This window comes from Nothoprocta perdicaria, unplaced genomic scaffold, assembly GCF_003342845.1.
Source record: "Nothoprocta perdicaria isolate Ctin4 unplaced genomic scaffold, notPer1 scaffold_0, whole genome shotgun sequence".
Classification (NCBI taxonomy): domain Eukaryota; kingdom Metazoa; phylum Chordata; class Aves; order Tinamiformes; family Tinamidae; genus Nothoprocta; species Nothoprocta perdicaria.
Window position 1 is genome coordinate 594,040 of NW_020454092.1, and position 12,411 is coordinate 606,450.

Sequence of the window (12,411 nt, forward strand, 5' to 3'; positions counted from 1 at the left end):
TCTCCTTTTATAGCACATCTGCTAGTAGAGGATGACAGTCAATTGGCAGAACTGATACCCCAAGTACTGGCACAAACCACATCTTWCTTTTTATTTCATTCACTTCCTGCCAGTTGAAAATCACAGCCTCCCAAAAAACATATCAGTTCATATTGGCCCTCAGAATAGAGTGACATTGCAGTAGTCCAAGAGGATGAAGGTATTTTGAAGTGAACTAATAGAATTTGTTAGAAAAGGAATGAGCAGATTACTTAGTAATATCTTTTACAGAAACTGGGGACTTTTCTGCTATTTAGATATGGATACGGCTGCTGATACAAAACTCCGTGTACAGTTCAAAGGCAATACTTCCATTAATGAGAGGATATTTTGAACGAAGTGGTTGCTATCTACTCCAGCCCTAGAGAAAACATAGGAAGATATTCTGGCTGAAATGGTCACATTCTCTTTGTAACAGCCATCCTAAATGGCACAAAAATAATTTCAAACTTGGTGAGGCAGAAAAGAGGGGAAATAGCAGATAAATCTCCTTCTCTGGAGGCCTTCAAAACCCGCCTGGATGCCACCCTGTGCCCTGTGCTGTAGCTGGAGCAGGCGGTTGGACTAGATGATCTCTAGAGGTCTCTTCCAACCTTAACCCTTCTGTGATTCTGTGAAATGGAGTTAACCCAATAACACATCCATGTACAGCCTCGCAGGAAAGGTTCAGCAATGAGTTCCCAGGTGGCTCCCAAGCTCTACCTAAGGGCCACGTTGCGGTGGCAGGTCCTGCTCCTCTCCTTGCTCCAAGGCAAGCACTCTGTGGTGGAACAGCATGAAGTGGTTGCCTAACTGAGCTAGTCCTCCAAAAAGGCAGATGTGAGTCATGCTAAGTACATCTGCTGGCAAGGACTTTTTTCTTTAACAGAAGTTGCCTCACAAAATGGAGATTCACAGATGTCATGTTTCTGTATTTCAGCAAATACAGATTGAAAAACCTGAGGAACTAGCTTGCACTTGTGCAAACATCTAGGAATATTTGCTTTCTTTCCAAAATGGGTTTTCCTTACTTCAGCTAAGCTTGGAGGCTACCTGTTCAACCTTCAGGGAAGAAAAACCTGTGTAAAGGGTTTCTGTAAAGAGAATTTGGGTTATTTGGAGCATAGCAGATTAAATGCTGTTGTGCAACAAAAATACGGAAGTAAGAAAACACGGATCCAAGCATATCCAAGCATATAAGAAAATTAGATCCAAGCATATGAAACAGCTAACAGCAACGATTGCTGATCCCKTGAATAAAAGGGATCTTTTATTATTACTAATTAACTGTATTTCCTCATCTAGTATTGTTTTTAATTATTTCTAATTTTTAGAAGTAATGCAATGAACAATGCAAAAAAGCCACCATTCTTTTTGTTTTAAAAATTGTCCAGGAATTYTTGTCCATTTATTTTTTATATTACTAATACTACTCTGTTCTTCCTAAATCCATTTCAATTAACAGCATTTTCAAAATGACATTTTACACAATATGTTGTTTATTTCATTGTAGAAGAAGGTGCCTACCTTCTTCTACGGGGGGGGTGCAGCCCCCACCTGGTGCTTCTGCACCCTCAACTTGGCAACACCCCTCACCACATCCACCCACTATATGTAGAGAGCTGTGGCCATCCACTTCAGTGGAATRCGACTCAAAATAAAGTTCCTCTATCAATATTTGTTCTACTTCTGTTTGCATCAGAAACCAAACAATTTTGCTGTTGGAAGTTCTGCATGYCCTGAAGCAGCAGGCTCGCCTCACAGGCGAGGGTCACACTGATGTGCACAGAGCACTGCCTTCCCTGCCCAGCATTTCACTGAGGTCACCAGGGTGGGTTATGACACAAGGTATGAGCCAATGGCAGGATGAACAACACAAAATATGAGCCAATGGCAATATGAACATCAAAATCCAATTTTTTTCTGACTTCTACCTCAGATCATAGACCTTTTTTTTTTTTTGCTATTTGCACCAGTACTATATATGAAATAATAAATCCATGTCCCTTGAATGTACTGGCTTTTGTGTGAATTCTCTCCTTTTGTCTCATCTTAATTTCTGTCTGCAGAGGCTGAAGTTTCATTCCCATTGGATCGTATCCCTCAGGACTCATGGAGACTAAGGCCATGCACCTAGAAGCCCTCCAGCTCCTTTGTCCTGGGCCTGCTCCCTGCCTGCCCCTCCATGACCGCTGGTTCTACATCTCAAAAGCTTCAACTCTCCTGTGTTCACTCARACTCCACATGGGGCTGAGTTTTACCTCAGCCCATTTGCTCTGACCCTGGCTTGTTTTGCTAGCGCAGTGTACATCTCAYACATGGAGAACACCCTTTGGAAATCCTGAGGAATGGCAGCCCRCCAGAATAGCTCCATGAGATATCCAATATCCCCACTCCAACAATAGCCAAAGGCAGATGCCTGGGGTCCCGTTGCGGATAACTGCCAGGAACAGGTGCCTGAAGAGAGTGCATGAGGAAGGCAGGCATGAGGATGGACACGAGGAAGGCAGGCATGACGATGAACATGAGGAAGGCAGGCATGACGATGGACATGTCTCTGCAGAGACCACCCCAGATACTGTCTGTGCAAGTGCCCTGGTTGTAATCCACACTGTCATGCCACTGGTGACAATTATAAATATTACAGAGAAGAGGAGTAACAGCAGTGTCTTTTTCATCATCTGTAAAGAGCTGTGCTAGATACATCTCCAAGCATAACAACACCTCTCAACTCACGGTCCAGGAAATTCTTTTGGATAATAATTATTCAAGTCACTACTATCTGACTCTTCCTTATCCCTGGAAACATTTTAGCAATCTCAAAGCAACCACTCAAGTATTTTCATGAATCTGAAGAGTACATTTCATAGCAATGTTCAAAACCTGTCAACTATTATATACAATGTTACAGGGCATATTTGAAAGAAAGGGAGACAAATACCAAACCAGAACTGGAACTGAGCTCATTCTGGGACCTCTCAGTCCAGAACAGAGCAGAGGTAAGTACCAAGTGCTGAGGAAGACTATACTTCATTTATCTTCTGTGTGGGTGCAAGAATATCTGAAACACACCTGCAGGGTGGAGAACAAGGACAAAGTAATAAATGGAAAACACTGACTGCTCTCTATTGCAAAGCACTCCCAAAATCTGGTTGCAGCTTTTGGTGTGACTGAACTCGGGAGATCAAACAGTAGGATGCCAAGGTTTTTTATATCTCTCTAGGTAATCTTATTTCTAATGTGCCTAGGTTGAGACTATCTTGGTACTAATCAGATGAGAGAGAGTTAACTACATATCAGCGTGATCTGCCCTGTGTTAGAAGCATGGAAATTTGCAACATTTATGACAGAAATAGCTGAGAGACGGAAAGATCATTTTTCATCCACAGTATTTTGATTTGATATACAGAGAAGAAAAGCATGCATGGCATTACTGAGGAGAAGAAAATATTCTAAGAGTACTTGAAATGGTTTCTAAATATTTCTGTAATAAACCTATAAAACAGTAGATATATTATCCATAATAGTACATCTATTTTTTGCAGTGTGCTTGGAAAGTATGCTTTACTATGTTTTATTCTCCTTTTTGAGGATGTTCTTAGAAGATCTGAGCAGAACTGAGTTGCAGATACACTAAACCAAACAGATTAAACAGATGTTATGATTGTGGTGTAGACAGGCCTTTGAAATGACTGCATAGCAGAAAGGAGCTTCCAAAGTAGGATTCAATACAGATTTTGCTGAAGATTTAAAAAAAAAAAAAAAAAAGGTATGAGGTGCACAGTAAATTTAAACAGGAAATCTAAGTATGTTATGTAGAATGAAAGTTTTCATTGCTATTTGTCTTTTGGAGTGGAATGAGAGCACTTGCATGTCTGCACCTGCTGGGTAAAGCATAGGGTCAATTTTCAGGCTCACTCTCTGTACAGAGAACCTGTTCTTTAGACAGGGCTCCATAAACTCTGCAAACACAGGCTGGATCTATCCAATCACTTTAAATGAAGTTTGTGCCTAAGCACTTTCCTTTGCAGGCGTTCCTTCCAAACAGTTTTTCTCAGGTAGCAGCATCAGAGCTAGAAATAAGTGCTATGAGAAGTCATAGCACTTCTCTTTTAGTGATTAAAGATTTTCTTAACAGTTAATATTGTTACCATCTAGAAATAGTGGGAATTACCCATTCCCATTCTAATCTACAAGACTGATTATAATGGTTGTTACGTATCTCCCTGTAAGTGACATCTGATGAAGCTTTCATTTCCTACTAAAATAGCAACTAAACTGGTTTATGAAAAATTCTTCCCATTCTTGCACTCCTATCCTGTTGTACTTGTCTTAGTTCCTCTATACCAAGAAAAGTAAGAGTGAGATTTCCTCCTAACACCAAACAGATGGTTCCAGTGTTAGCAGAGCCCAGATCATTCGCATCACCTGAGATGGGGTGTGAAAGAAACTATCTCAACCAAGCATAACCAGCCCAAATTTCTGTCTCTGTCTGCAGGTTCTCAGTGGAGTCTTTGTGCCACGCAGAGGAGTGCTGTGACTCGGAGAGGCCAAATCTGAGGAACATCTGCAAGCTCTAATGTGAGTTGAATACTAAGTAGAAATGACTTAGTTTGTTAACAGAGTATGGCATAGTGCCATTTATTTCAATGCAACTTCTTTCACACATCACATGCTTTCTTTTATATGTCATACATACTTCAAAGATTTTTTTTTTTTTTTTTTGGGAATCATTTTTAAGAGTTTTGCTGTTTATGGAACTGATTCTTGTATCTTTCCCAAAAAACATGATAGTTAGATGCTAATGTGCAAAAATCTTGAAAAGAGGCAAAAAATCAAACCATGACAGTAAAATGGTAGAGAAATTGCACTGCATACATTTTCTTCGTCTAAAATTCTAACTTTAGGTTGTTCTGCGGAGCTGTTGAGGTCAGAAAAACATTGGAAACTCAGGAAAAAATCTTATTTTTCAGAGAATTAAAGAAAAGGTAGAAAAGTTACTGAGCTTTTATTACTGCACATCTGAATTTTGACTAGTATACATCTCTTATACAAGTAATTTGGGGAAGAAACATATAGATTTGGGAGGAAGAAATATTTTCATGGCTATTTTTGATATTAAGAAATGGGCAGCTGCTCAAATCCACTCAGTGGTTTGGAATGTCAGCCCAAACACTGGGGAAATGACTCGGTGGAAAGGTTCACAGCCAAAATCCTCCAGTGCCTATCCATAGTTATCCCAAGCCCTCCATAGCAGCTTGTTTTGCATCCTGGAAATGGGACAAATTAGCAGCATATAAGGACTTGCTTTTTGTTGGTATGTCTGGAGATTCTTCTGAAGCCTCATTAGAATAGCAGCCTTTGGAAAAATGTGATTATAACACAGCATAATTTACTGTGCCTGCACGCTTACCACAAGGCTATGATCTCCAGCTCTCTGGTGTTTGGTATGAGAATGCATACCTAGAGCTATAGGTATAATAAATATTTCCAAGCTAGAATGTGCCTCCAGGCAGCTATTTTGTTGATTCTGCTGTCCTTCCTGTTGTGTCTTGTGATGTTTTGCTGTATTCATCCCATAAGACATTCATGTGAGCAACTCTGTGGTTTTATTTTTGTGCTTAAAACAAGTTGCTATAATCAGCTTCTCTGTAACCTAAACTGCAGTTGTCATGACCATGTGCAAGCCTGACTTTTCAGGCTGTGCTCTGTTATTACAGACTTAAACTACTGTGTGGAGAAATTCTATAAAGGAAAGCCAAGTGCTCTGTGCTTTCCTGTGATTCAGTATGGCCATATTGGACAACGCACCCAGTTTCAACTCGGTGCTGTTACCTTTGAGACCTGCCTTCTGCAGGGGTGGAGTGTTGGCCACTCGTCACTGAACTCCCTAGATTGTATCTGGGGGATGATAAACCCCTCCCAAGTGCTGGCTCTGCAGCAGAGCCATCAAGTGAGTATGTAAAGTGCTTGTTAGAACCACTCATGACCCTTGTAAAAGCCCTATTAGGCGGGATGGTGTTTTTCCTGTGATTTCAGTGTACTTTTATTTCCTGAGATACTTTTCTGGAGAAGGTACTAGCAAAAAATAACAAGGGTAGTGCTATAAGGAGGTGCTAAATGCTTGAGGAGAATCTTTTGAAGGCATTAACTTGTTCTATGGCCATTAGTGGTACTGCATTTTAAATTAGGAAAAGGCAGAGTGAACATGTCTTTTATCACTTAGTCGGGTACATTACCACTGACTTTCATTGTAAGAATGTGACTTCTGTATTTAAAAAACAACATTAATGATATTAAAGAAAAATATTTCTCACCATTTAGTTCAGCAGTGCATCCAGTTGAGGATGTTTCTATTTAGTTGTTACCTCTCAAAGGTGTGCCCTAAACTAAAAACTCCCTGTGAATAGCCACTCATGCTCCCATTTCAAAAATTAAAGAAGAAAGCATGATAAATTAGCACTTTGCAGTCAGAAAACCTAGAAATGAAACTCTGAAATAGTGCTGGCTGTGAAGTCAAGAAAATCAACAAGCGTGGTTTCAACTCTTGTGAATTTGAAAGTTCAGTCTACTAGGAAAAGGGATGGATGCTTTGTGACATTCCCAGCGTGTCCTCGTGTAGGTCTTCAATGAGTGTAAGAGCATCAAGATTTTGTTGAGATCCACCTACCTACYCTTAGCAGTAGCTGTTGAAACGGTGATAATCTGCCAGTGCCTAACAATGTTCTTAGAATAGTTTTAAAGGGGAACTTGAATGCAAAGATGTAATGGACATATTTGAATTAAATCCTATTTTGAGCAGGTGGTCATCACGTCTTCTTCCAAAGTAGAAAAAGTTAATGCTTCCAATCCACCAGGCATGAAGGAGGGAATTATTCTGCTGCAACTCAGGTTTTCAGCCTTCATACTTTATAGGAACACAGCAAAGCTTGGTGACTCTTCCTGACAGGTRACTTGTGTGCTTTGATTTGCGAATTTGCGCTTGTTTTTTCTGGGCAATGTATTATTGGATTTTAAAGAAGTTAAAAATGGGTGAGAAAAACAGTCATTCCCCTTCAAGTTAAAGTTCTTTTTTTTCTGAAAAAGAAATCATCTTGTGTTGACACAAATTATTTCTTTAGGCTAAATTTTTCATTTTTTTTTTATGGCTAGCTTACCCCATTTATGTTCTGTTTTGCTTTCAAACTGTGTTGGCTAACTCCACTCTTTGTATGTTTGTCTCTCTATCTATATATAACTCAAGTTTTTTTTTTATTAAAAAAAATAGGGAATCTGAGTATTAAGCTACATGAGAGAGACCAAATTTCAAAGGATTTAAGCTTATCTTGTAACTTAATACATTTGTGAGAGTGTTTGTATGTACACATATATATACACGTGTGCATATATAGAAATGTGATACAGTTAACAGTTTTACACAATATTATGAAACAACATAAATGTATGATAATCAATATGAAAAGACTGTACATAGTTGAGCATGGACAGGATTTATTTCATTTGCTTTTTCAGAGCTTTCCTGATTTTGGTAAGAGTATGGACTGCTCTTCTATTGTATTTATTTGCACTTGGGTCTTTGTGTAAAAACTGCTTGGTAGGACAGACACTAACACATCTGAGTAAAAAGTACTGCTCTGAGAATTAAAGAATCTAGTTATCCTTGCAATTTGTGGCTCTTGGTTGACCGATTTTGGCTCCTAAAAAGATGCAAGTTCAAAATGAGGCTTTTCCTGTGACTGATTCATAAAGGTTCAATCTTGTGCAGATTCTCTAGTGACTTACAAGGGATAATATCTTAACTGCAGCCTTTTCCTTGGTTGATCTTACAGTCTGCAATTGCTTGTTTTTAACAAACTGTAGGAGCACAGTTACTGTGGGAAACTCTCAGTCTGGGCTGAACCCACTGGCCAGTGTTCAAAAGCTTCTGCAGACTGGGCAGCAGACAGAAACATGCAGACAGTGGGGTAGTATACACTGTCTTGCACTGGAAACCAGTAAGATCAACAACAAGAAACTCTGTTCCCTAAAATCCTGAGTTCTGTACAAGTAAGTCAGCAGTGCTCTAGTTGTCAGGCTGAAAAATGCAGTAAGAGACTTTCCAGGTCCAGCAGCTTTCAGTGGGTTGTCTGTTGCTGAGCCCCTGCCTCCTTGTCACGCCAACATCTGCTTGCTGTGCCGTGCTGTGCTCTGCTGAGACACACGGTACATGCTCACACCATGGCTTCAGGGACTCCCAGTGTCATCCTTGCTTTCCTCCCCTCTGTTCTTCCATGAATCTGCCCACGTGGCAAATGGCTTTGAGTGTTTGGACACTTCAGGACTGGGGCTTGTAACGTGAGAAGGGTCAAAGGATTTTCAGTTCAGCCGCCTTGGCAGCAAAGACCTTTCTGTCTGTATGTTTTTAATGCAGTTTTGAAATTAACTGCTGAGATCTCTCCTTACAAGCTTAAGATATTCCGGATACTCGGGCCTGGAGAGATTCCTCCCGATCTTTCTGCAACGTGCTTTGGAGGTGCTGTGTGAGGAGCACTGCCGAGCTCGCGGTGCTGCCAGGCGGGCTCTGCTCAGTGCAGGTTTCACTGACGTTCCATCGACCTTCATTTCATCTGTGGTCCTGTGGCCAGAATGTGTGGTCAGCATATTAATTCATAGCATTTCTGGGGAAAAACATCCTGGGTGGGCTGTAGGGGATGAGAGGACATGGCTTATTAAATACATCTACTCTTCTGCATACAGTGCTGCACTTTGAGGAGGTCCTCTATCTCTTACCTGAGTGAAAGTATCTTACAGAGCTGATGGCACCAGTGACACATCTGCAGGTGTCGGCCTTGCCTAGAACCGGTGAGTTTTATTCCTTCTATTCCCTGTATTTCTCTGGAGTTTTATGAAGGTCTCTTCTGAATTTGTTAATGCAATGGGAGTAAGAAAGGAAATTTAAAATGATCTCATAATCTAGGATATATTCAGTTTTTAATGAAAACAGTGTAATTTTAAAAAATGGTAGTAAATATAATTTCAGCTTTTGAGTAGAAACCTTTTTTAGCAAAAGGGCTCCAAAGAATAATCTGAAGAGAAAGTACAAACCCAAAACATTGCAGGAAAAAAAAAAAAAAAGGTAGAAACACAAATTAAGAAAAGGCATCGAAACAGTTTCTGTAGAAGAATTTGACTACATTATCTTCTATACAAAGTATGTTTACATGGTTATTAGAGCTGTATTTTGTTACTGTTGCATAAGGAATAGCAATGTTTCTAATGTGCTAGAAAGTAAGCTGAACCATGGTGTGGTTCATATATGGTATAGAAGAGGTTGAATTTTGGAACTAAAAGCTGCTGCTGATTAGCAGGCAATGGCAATGTCTTCCTTTCCAGGATTTCTGATAAGAGCTGCGGATCACCTCAGTGGAGGAGAGGTGTTTTCAGGACTGGACTTCAATAGGGAATATTGACTCTTTTTTACCCATAGCAGGCAAAATATGAACCAAAGCATGGGACCTCATAGGTTATTTCACTTGGGAAACAAACAGATGACACAATATGATATCTTAACCACAGTTTTGTATTTTCAGCAATGTGCAAAATCCTGGTCCTTTCCTCCCCTTCTTCCCATAGAGAAATTAAGTCTCTGGGGGAAAAAAAAAAAAAAATCACAACTCCAGTTTTCTTTCCCCTGGAACACTGATCAAAAGCTGATCAAAGCACCTCACAGGGCGTTGTACTAATGCTTATGTTAGGCTTCTTTCTTTTGAGTTTAAACTCCACTTCTCCACTTGAGTTTTTTTCTAATGCCATAGAGCATGCAAGGCACACCCCACGCAGGATGCAGTTCAAAGCTTCTGTGTTTTTTTGTCTTTGTTTGGGTTTTGTACACTCTTCTTGAACAAACACCAGCAAGTGAATCCAACAGCATGAACATGCATTGACCCGGATTGCAAATGCAGACCCCTTCTGGCTACATCTRTCATTCTACTGAAGCCCAGAATGATGACGGGCCTCACAGGCCAAATGAATATGAAACATCTAAGAAAAGACAGTTGATCTAAGCTGACCTATTTACACACTTACAGGATCTTTCTTACAGGATAATGTCGCAGTGGCCATGTGCTATCACTCGCACCCGAACCTGAGTCTTTSTTTCTCTGCTCAGTGCTCCCTTAGACGCTCTTTCCACACACCCATGAGGAATGTCTGGTTTTTCTTTCTGGCAACATTGTCCCCAAACCATAAGCACAAGCATCTGTGTCCCATAGGAAAGGGATTTTGAAATAGTTAAATGAGGACAGGAACAGTTGCAAGAACATTCTTCAGTTCAGAAGATGTTTAACCGTAACCAGACCACTGAAATGGATTCATTTTTCACATACATGCTTCTGATTGCAGAGTTAATGATGAAATAAACTGTAATTCAGTGGCAGCTTTAAGAGCTGGGTTTGCAGAAGTGCCCTCAACTTTCTTTTTTTTGCTTGGAAACCTTTTCCTCTTTGTCCGTCCTCATTAGTTGAAGGATTGCAACTCCGATTCGCCTTTTTTTTTTTTTTTTTTTTTTTGGAAGAAGCTTTTGAGTAGCTAACTCCATTTTTTTTTTTTTTTTTAATGGGCTTAAGTGTCAAATGTAGCTCTTCTTATTCAGTGCAGACCAGTTTCTTACTCTTCATGTTTCACCTTGGCCACATCTTTCAAGGCAACAGCCACAAAATGTACCTATAAGATACTTTTCCTGCAGATACCTATGATGAAATCCCACATTACTTCACCCAGATTTCTTGCTTAAATCCCAGAAGTCTCTATTGGATTTTTTTTTCTGATCACTCAAATCATTGTTTCTGTAAACAACTCTGGTATTCCCTTTGTATCAGTTCACCTGGACTACAATTTACACTCTTTCCTCACTAGAAACCAGTCAGCCCTGATCAGGATGTCGCCTTTTCTGACCAGCATGCTGAGCTAAAATAACGCTTACACATTAACCTGGTTAGGAAGGAAAATTGTAAGGAAATAGGTCTTCTTTTGTGCAACTATAATCAAAAATCTTGGAAACAAATTTAATTACTGTTTCTCAAGTACAGGAGAGGTTTTTTTTTTTTTTTTTTTTTTTTAAGGAAAAAAAAAAAAAAGTTTCTTCTTGATCCAGCCAACACCCCACAAAAAGGCCTGTAGCTCTCCTGGTGCACAGAGCTGCTTCAGGCTTTGCTATTAGAGTGTTTTGGAGCTCTGCCTTTCTCTTTGAACTCTCTCTCCTACCTGCTGCCAAACGCCCTGCACTGTACACACGAGGTGCTTTGCCCGGAGTGCTCAGATTGCAGAGCAACCTTGTATTTACATTCGTTTTGTGTAAGAAAAATTTGCTTACTTGTCTCTTACAGCCCTAGTTATTGAAAGAGGGTAGTTAGGCCTTGCAATTTTAATCGAACCCAAAACTATGCTGCAAAATAGTTTTGCAGCTCTTTGCTCTAGCTGAGACTTAAGTATCCTAAGATGAAGAACCACGTGTTGATCTTACAGCGAAACTATTTGTATTAAAATTTTATTCAAAACAGTGTTTGCAAGCATTTCCAAGGCTGCTTGAGGCAGATGCTGGGTGAGATGCTGATCCTGGCAATGTTTCAAAACAACAGAAGAAAGACACAGCCATTTCTTCCCTGCTTTGTATTAGAAAAATGAAGCATCAGGACAATGTACCAATACCAAGATATTCTTATTCCAAAACGATGACTAGGGCTAATTTAAAGCTATGTGATGGATTTATACACAGACTGACATAACTTGCTTTGGCTTGCAGTAACGCCGAAGAGAAGTCAAGCAGGACTTCATGGAGAGTGTATGCATTTCACCTATTGCTTTGAATAAAATATATACATAAGAGATAAGGATTTAAACTATTGAATATTTATTACATAGAATAACTGGTAGCTACCAGATCAAATAAAATGTCACTTTGACTCTTCTAAAATACAAAAYTAAACTACCAGATCCATGTGAAATTAAAATTGTTAGATTTTGGAATGAATAATCTTCAAATTTTGGACTTTGCTGCAGGACAAGAGCCCAGAATCCATACAACTATGTTCTTCTCGTGGCAACTTTTCCCTTCAGCCATTGTTTCCAAGTATTTGCTTCCCTTGGGGCTCTCCTGATCACTCCGTGTGGTTTTCCWGCGTGCTACGTGGACGTAGGCACACTCGGAGCCGCACAACTCGCGCCTCGCAGCCTGCCTTGAGCCGCGGACAGGCTGGAAGGCTGCTGCTTCCCTTGGTGCCCAGGGGCGGAGAGGGGCTGTGCGGAGGGGCCCGGGCCAAGGCGGGGTGGGCAGCCCATGGCGCTGCCCTGAGCGGGAGCTGCGGCGCCGGGAGGGGCGGCCGGGGCTGCGGCACCAGCGCCCGCCGATGGCGCTGG

At 40.5% G+C, this 12,411-nt stretch overlaps 1 long non-coding RNA gene across 1 annotated transcript; it reads left to right on the forward strand.

The window, feature by feature from the left end:
* Nucleotides 1-4,530: 4,530 nt before the first annotated feature.
* On the forward strand, nt 4,531-9,644 carry LOC112943739. Its single transcript, XR_003248654.1, has 4 exons — nt 4,531-4,599; nt 6,821-6,967; nt 8,755-8,859; nt 9,391-9,644. It is a non-coding gene; the product is annotated as an uncharacterized LOC112943739 (long non-coding RNA).
* The last annotated feature ends 2,767 nt before the right edge of the window (nt 9,645-12,411 follow it).